Below are 6,854 nucleotides of genomic sequence, written 5' to 3'. Positions count from 1 at the left end.
TGTCAGACACTATTCATACTCAGTGGTTAACTGACAAAAAAAGCAACAAAGAAGAGATCACACAGACAAGTTTGGCAGTTGCTCCAAATGCTGCTGACATGCAGTGCTTGGATAACCCCCCACCACCACCACCACCACCACACACACACACACGCACGCACGCACGCACACACACACACACACACACACACACACACACACACACACACACACACACACACACACACACACACACACACACACACACACAAATACACACACACACACACACACACACACACACACACACACACACACAGCTAATCTTCCACTCAACATCACTGTTTCCAGAGATAGTGTGAGGTATTTTTAGTAGGTCGCCTTTTACTGCCTGTTTTCTGAGAAATCAGCTATTATTCACCCAACAACTCAACTCAAGAAAGCATCAGTTGTGTCATAACAAGATTTTCCAATGAGCAAACTGAAAGGTGTCTGAAGTGCTGTTTTCTGGTGACATTTTAAATTGAAACGAATAATCTAATTTTTTTTTACGGATACAAGTGGGTTTATCTGAGTTGCATCTGAGTTTTTCCCCCACTTTGAACAACTGAGAATTACAGTTTATATGAACTTCATGAATAAAGAGTCTCTTTCTTAAGGTAAAAGACCCACGCTAGAAAAGTAAATGTGAGAGTGTGAGTAAACCACATAACAACAGGAAATCATTGTTCTCATCTGTGTATAGAAGGATGTCAAAGCTGTTATTGGTGAGGGAGACAAACGGGGGTTTGAAACCCTGCAGAGGAGTAGAGAGCGACAGCAGAGGAGAGGATGTGGTCACAGAGCAGCCTGCAGATCGTTCTCTGTGCTGAGAAATGATGAAGGTGCAACCTTCCACTTTACCACAACCTCCGGCTCGCACTCTGCACCTGCATCTCTGCACCAACCCCTCCTCGCCCGCTGCCCTGCACATCTCTGAGCAAACAGCTGGCAAAGTTTCCATTTCTGTGTCAACTGAATCTACAGTATGAACATGAACATGTGTTTTAACACACAGCAGATGTTTAATGAGATCTGGTGCAAAAATATTGAATTTTATTGCAGTCAGTGAGATTAAAAACATATCACCACCTATTTAGCACTTATAAGCACTTAAAGATTTATAGTTTGCAGTAGATGTTATATAGTTTTTAGCAGATATACAGTAAGGACATTTTAAGTGTTTACTAATTTATAGTATACACAAACAATTATAACTTGTTCTATAAAGTGCTTATAAGTGCTACACAGGAGGATTAAAATAAAGTGTTACAAAATTGTCCAATGACGGTAAAACATATTTAAATACGATCACCCTATGGGTTCAGACCATAGTAAACATGTTAGTGTTTTACAAACTTTATGTCAAGATGTACACTAAGTCAGCAGTTCGCAGTCCGAGACCAGTTAATGCTCCCTCATTAATTTTCCATCAAGATTAATTATATATAATTTTAATACTGAGATTGTGTATTGGACCTGAACTTCACTGAGCCAGAAGACTCCAGGATGAAACATCAGACCTGCTGCAACAAAATCATCCAAACTGAGCAGAAACGTCCATCGCGTTCAGAGAAGCAGCCAAACTGAAGAGGCTTCTTCCAGATTCAGTCTGCTGCTTTTATTTAAAACCAACATGATCACAGTTATGTGTCAATATATATTAATATTAAAATAATACATCGCAACATAAATGCTGAGAAAGAAGTGTTTATATAAAAAAATATAAAAACTTAAATTTCAGTCATCTGAAAGGTTACAATGATGTGTGGGTATATTTACAGGAGGTGGGAAGTGTTTATTTACTATATTATTATTATTTGTAAGACTGAACATATACAGTATAATCTCTACACCTGTGACATCAGGAGTATTTACTGATACTACCTCACAACTGTCTGGCAAACCTGTTTATACATTATTATCTGTTGTTCCCAACACCACAAACTTTTAGAGCAAGACTGAAAACTTTAAAAGGAAAACAAACCTCTGTCATTATCTACAGTAAGCACACTTATATTTCAAAAACCTCAAAATACCAGGCTGTAAGGTTTCTGTTTAACATTAAACACTAAATTATGTCTGGACAGATGACATTTGGTGCAGTTGACTGAAATTTGGAGAATAAAATGTATTCTAGAAGATTTCAATGATTATTTGTCAGTAGTACATTATTACCCGTCTGCCAACTTAACTACCATGGGGTCAAGAGCGTTTAGCCGATCTACCCCCCGCCTTTGGAACTCTCTCCCACCAGACATTTGCACTTCTGACTTTTCAGGAATCCTGACTCTCTCTCACTAAGTCAGCAGTTTGCAGTCCGAGACCAGTTAATGCTCCCTCATTAATTTCCATCAAGATTAATTATATATAATTTTAATACTGAGATTGTGTATTGGACCTGAACTTCACTGAGCCAGAAGACTCCAGGATGAAACATCAGACCTGCTGCAACAAAATCATCCAAACTGAGCAGAAACGTCCATCGTGTTCAGAGAAGCAGCCAAACTGAAGAGGCTTCTTCCAGTTTCAGTCTGCTGCTTTTATTTAAAACCAACATGATCAAAGTTATGTTTTAAATATATATTTATATTAAAATAATACATCGCAACATAAATGCTGAGAAAGAAGTGTTTATATAAAAAAATATAAAAACTTAAATTTCAGTCATCTGAAAGGTTACAATGATGTGTGGGTATATTTACAGGAAGTGTGAAGTGTTTATTTACTATATTATTATTATTTGTAAGACTGAACATATACAGTATAATCTCTACACCTGTGACATCAGGAGTATTTACTGATACTACCTCACAACTGTCTGGTACGCCTGTTTATACATTATTATCTGTTGTATCTGTTGTTGAACTTTAAAAGGAAAAAAGACCTCTGTCATTATCTACAGTAAGCTTAAAATACCAGGCTGTAAGGTTTCTGTTTAACATTAAACACTAAACTATGTCTGGACAGATGACATTTGGTGCAGTTGACTGAAATTTGGAGAATAAAATGTATTCTAGAAGATTTCAATGATTATTTGTCAGTAGTAGATTATTAAACTTCAGCAACTAGACACTAGACACGAGGAAAAAGCTGCACCCACATGTTCAGTTTCAAGCAGCTAAATTAGACGTTATATTCGTCATACTGAACGACCCCTTGTGGAACAAAGTGAATTTCAACTCACAAACAGGTTAAATCAAAATGTTTTTTTTATAATCACATCATCCATTCGAATAAATAAATAAATACTTTCAAATGAGACGCTCCCTATATGTGATGATTTTGTGTGATTTATGTGTGAAATCATTTTAATAACCTGAAAATTATGGTTTTCTAGAAAACAGAACAGGCTCAGTAGGTTCAGTCACATTTACCAGACTTTACAAGTTTACTCAAATTCCTTTACCATTATACCATCAGTCACTATCAGTTCACACTTACAGTAACAGTAAAAAGTTTGGCCCCTTTTTTTCTTTCACTTAAATGAAAAAGTGTGACCAAACTTTAAACTGATCGTGTATTTACTCTGAATGTCCTCAGGAGGAATTTAATCTCTAACATGGTCAGTTTTAGAAAATATTAATATATGTAGAAAAGTAGATCATTCTTTATTCATCTATCGACATACATTTGAAATAAAACAAACAACATCAGTGCTGCAAATGAAAAACTGAGCATTTAAGGAGCTTCAAAGAATCTACAAACTTTAATGACCCCTGCTGGAGACTCTGTGAAATTACAGTATCAATAGAACTTGTTCCCACTACAAGTCTCTGGGAAACATGATGAATACACAGTACGCTGTTATATTATTGTGAGTATGCTGTGATATAGATATACAGCAGGAAATATTAATGACATCTTTTCTTTTTTTCCAGGTGTAACTCTTAAAAACACATAAAGTAAAAAGAGATATTTGATAGCAAAATAAGTTAACCATGAGAGTTTAATGCTACTTATGAATAAGTAAAATAATTTTGACTTCTTTCCTATATTATCATTAATAGACTCAGAGTCAGTTTGTCAGGCTCAACTCTTCACTGTCGGTCTTTACTCACTTTTCCTCTGTCTAAACTAAGTATACAGGGACCATTGGATTGTTAACATGTTGATGTGCATGTGATTAGCGTGATGGCAAAGGTGTCATATAAACTCACCTTGGACTCTGAGCTGCTGCTGTCTCTGCTGCAGCTGTTACTGAGAAGAGTCTGAGCCTTCAGCTGGTTGATCATCATGGCGCCATCTGCTGGATGAACCTGCAACACAGCAGCCAGTCAGAACTGTGATACCATCAATGACCAATCCTCTGAGCCTTGATTTCAAGTGCTACGCCTCTGAATCACAACTGGACATACAAGTAGGATAAGAGTTTGGTAGCACTTAATAAGAAATAATTTATAACTACATCGAATCTGCAGTTGTGAAAAAGGAACAATCAAATCAAATCAAATCAGGAGATCAAATCATCCATTGGAGGTGTCTTCCTGATGAATTGAAGACGACACTCACAAACCGCTGCACTCATCTGAAGTTACAATCAGACATTGTTTTTGTACATTTCTGTGAAATGGAAAAGCAGCTTCTCTTAGCCTTTTTCTTTTGGACTACATGTACAGTTTATGTTCACACCCTCCTCCTCTCTTCATTTTACTGTTACAGTGATGTGGTCTGGCCCACTGCTGATGAACTAACAGCACCTGAAAGGAAAGCTAGTAGATGACGTCTTTAACATGATATAAATGGTCTTCAGGTTTTACTTTCATCTTCCGTAGATTAACGTATTACAAACATGGTAAGACACTACAGAGCTAATGATGTGTCTCTCACATCAACAAACATCTCCTTCCATTATTAAGAGAACTGGTGATCTCTGAACATAATACTGTAACTCTCAAGAATGAATAAAAAGGAACAATCTGCTTTAATGTAGACTACATTCAGGCCTCATTATTTATCCTACATTAAATCCCAGCGATTTATTGTATATTTCTATGTTGTCAGTCAGCACAAAGCTGCAGATTAAAATATAAAATTGTCTATACATATATATAGACAATATATTTTTTCTTTAGTTATGTCAGTTCAGGTAAATAATCTTCTGTCTGTGACTCGGCACCTAACTGAACAAAACAGCACCATGAGCTATGCAAAGTGGTGCTGTTATGTTGTTAAGTTTCTTATTGAAACTTTGAATGACGTCACAATAGTTGTGTGTACAGATCATAAGATCACGTCACAATGCAGCGACACTCCCACCTGCAGCTCTTCATATCTCAAACTATATGACACTCTGGCGGTTTGTGTCTCAGAAAACATGGAGATTATCATCATCAAACAAATCCTCTTCACATTTTCCATCCTTTTACTGTGGACTACAGGTAATTTACAATAAAATCAACTGTAGACTTGAGTTTGTATTTATTTTTGCTTTTATAATAATAAACTAAATATAATTTTGATGTGATGTCAGAGTTGATCAGAGTGCAACAAGAAAAAGTTCACCATGTTATCCTTTATTGTTAAACACACAGGTCTAATTGATGGAAATGATGTGACACAGACCTCCATACTGTGGGAAGAACAGGGCAAAGAGGCAACAATGAGCTGCAGCCACACCAAGGGTGGTAGCTATTTCCAGATGTACTGGTACAGACAGCTGCCTGGAGAAACAATGAAACTAATTGTTTTTACAACAACACAAAAACACGACTTTGGAGAATTCAGTGAAGAAAAATTCTCAGCCACTAAGACTGACACTGAGAGTGGGACATTCACAGTGAAGAAACTGGAATCACAAGATAACGGCTTGTATTTCTGTGCTGTCAGTGAGCACAGTGATACAGATGCACTTGACAGCTGAACAAAAACCTTGGTGCACTGTTGGAACAACTGCTGCCAACTCAGTTTATCTCCTGTACTGTACATCTCTCTCGTACTGTAGGGGGACCTACAGCACCACAAACACTCCCTGTTACACTTTCATGTCAAGTTTGATACAGCAGCTCACAGAAACATCACACACTGCAGAGACACTCCCACCTGCACCTCTTTATATCTGTCATTACATTGACAGTTACAGTATAAATAGGACTTTTATTACGTCACAATGCAGCGACACTCCCACCTGCAGCTCTTCATATCTCTAACTATATGAGACTCTGGCAGTTTGTGTCTCAGAAAACATGGAGATTATCATCATCAAACAAATCCTCTTCACATTTTCCATCCTTTTACTGTGGACTACAGGTAATTTACAATAAAATCGATTTATTTTTGCTTTTATAATAACTAACTACATTTCATTCAGAGTGCAACAAGAAAAAGTTCACCATGTTATCCTTTATTGTTAAACACACAGGTCTAATTGATGGAAATGATGTGACCCAGACCTCCATACTGTGGGAAGAACAGGGCAAAGAGGCAACAATGAGCTGCAGCCACACCAAGGGTGATACCTATAGATACATGTACTGGTACAGACAGCTGCCTGGAGAAACAATAAAACTAATTGTTTTTACAACAACACAAAAACACGACTTTGGAGAATTCAGTGAAGAAAAATTCTCAGCCACTAAGCCTGACACTGAGAGTGGGACATTCACAGTGAAGAAACTGGAATCACAAGATAACGGCTTGTATTTCTGTGCTGTGAGTCAACACAGTGATACAGATGCACTTGACAGCTGAACAAAAACCTCGGTGCACTGTTGGAACAACTGCTGCCAACTCAGTTTATCTCCTGTAATGTTCATCTTAGTTGTTTTATTATTTTTATTTTCTTCTTATCTTTATTTTGCTTTTAATACCCCACCTCACATTTCTGGTTTTACTCA

Source organism: Scomber scombrus, chromosome 19 (genome assembly GCF_963691925.1).
Source record: "Scomber scombrus chromosome 19, fScoSco1.1, whole genome shotgun sequence".
Taxonomy (NCBI): domain Eukaryota; kingdom Metazoa; phylum Chordata; class Actinopteri; order Scombriformes; family Scombridae; genus Scomber; species Scomber scombrus.
This window is presented reverse-complemented; position numbering follows the sequence as displayed.